This window comes from Vombatus ursinus, unplaced genomic scaffold, assembly GCF_900497805.2.
Source record: "Vombatus ursinus unplaced genomic scaffold, bare-nosed wombat genome assembly UNPS02003292.1, whole genome shotgun sequence".
NCBI classification, from domain to species: domain Eukaryota; kingdom Metazoa; phylum Chordata; class Mammalia; order Diprotodontia; family Vombatidae; genus Vombatus; species Vombatus ursinus.
Window position 1 is genome coordinate 12,769,164 of NW_020943070.1, and position 1,967 is coordinate 12,771,130.

The window sequence follows — 1,967 nt, forward strand, 5'->3', positions numbered from 1 at the left end:
AGATAGATATAGATTTAGAGCTGGATAGATAGATAGATAGATAGACAGACATATGGACGGACAGACAGACAGATAGATAAAGATAGATAGATAGATAGATAGATAGATAGATAGATAGATAGATAGACAGAGATAATAGATTTAGAGCTGGAAGGGACCTTGGAGATCATGTATGGATCTCAGAGGTTATCTAGTCCAGCACCCTCCTCATACAGATGAGGAAACTGAGGACCAAGGAAGTTAAGTGACTTGTCCAAGGTCACACAGAGAGTAAACAGCAAAGGCTGAAATTGAACAAATATTACTCTTCCCACTGCACTAATAAGAAAAGGGGATCTTTGGTGTAGAAAAACACATTACATAATGATGGATGTCATGCCATAAATCTCATGACATTTTGCCATATGTCATGCCATAAACACCTTCTGGATCTGTATTTGCATCCTTGTTAGTGTATATGGTTTAAAGGGCCACTGTTATTCTCACAAGAACATAACAAAATAAACTTTTTTTCATAATTTGCCAGAATGGTGTAAATAACACTCCCTCAACCAGCTATCATACCTGCCCTTCTGTTATTTTCTTGTCTACTTCTCTGAAAGAGCAAGATTAGATAAAGTGGTGATCAGATAAGTGCATTGGGTACACATCGTGCACACTAACCTGCTTCTTTGGTTTGGCACTCCGAACAGGAAAGAAATTCCTCTAACTCCAAGCTTCCTCTGGGAAAAGGCTTCCTGACGGTCAGAGTTGTGGATTTTTGTGTGATCCCGAGGCTATGCCCAGTCCGGATTTTGCGTTCTGCTGGGTGCCCACTGAGTGGACTGACAAGCACAGGGGTTAAAATGTTTTTTTCCACTTTCAGAGGCCTGTTTATGCCAAGGGCCCACTGATGTCAGTTCTCATTGGCACCAGACAACAAGTAGCAGCTGCTGATTTGGCTCTTTTCTAATCTATAATTATAACTCCACCTGCCACCCAAGGCAGCCCTCAGAATGAGTCTTCAGTGGCAGGGAGAACGTCCAGCAGGCCTCCTCTGTTGTCTTAAAATGAGAACCCAGTTTTCCTAAGGACCTGAGGACAGCAAACCTCCAACTGCTAAAGAGAGAATCAAGATACACCTTGGGTGATTTGTATGGAGAATCACGGCCTGTGAAGCTTGTAAGCTGGGGGGCAGATAAGTCTCTTATAAGCAGAATGGAGCTTTCTTCTGAGAGTTCCCTCATTCCCTCTCTCAGGCACAAAGGTATTGAGTTGGCTTGTTATTTTGGACAACAGCTATCTACATGTGTGTCTATGTGTGTGGTGGATGGAGTGAATAGGTCAGAATTAAAGCATGTGATGGTGGAGTGGATGATAGCGGAAAGAATACCACTGCCTGGGTTAGGACATCTATTACCTTAGATGGAAATTTTTTGGTAAATTTTACTCATGAAATCATAAAAATTTCTTGGTCTTTCAGAATATTTCCTTTTGATTGAGTAGAGAGTTATTCTAGCATGGGGATGTTAATTAAATAACAGGACATTTTATTACAGAATGAAGGAAATTTTCAGCTGCTCTGTATACAACTACATACTAAATATTGTATCTGAAACCTGAACATTAAAAATTCTTTTTTATTATGAACTTAATAAACATCAATAAACATGATCATTTCAATGTATAAACAAAAACAAAAAAATGAAATTGTATTTGAAACTTCAAACGTCTGTTAGGTATGATTTATTTTTCACCTACTTCATACAACTTCAGTGTTCTCCTTCCTTCCTTTCTTCCTTTCCTCCCACCCTCCTTCCTTTGCTCCTTCCCTTCTCTCCTCTCCTTCCTTCCTTCCTTCCCTCTCTCCTTTCTTTCCTCCCTCCCCCTTTCCTTCCTTCCTTTTTGCCTACCCGCCTGCCTTCCTTTTGTATAATTCAAATTTAACATGGTAGCTCCAACAGTGTCCAGTGTCCTGCTCGTCTGTA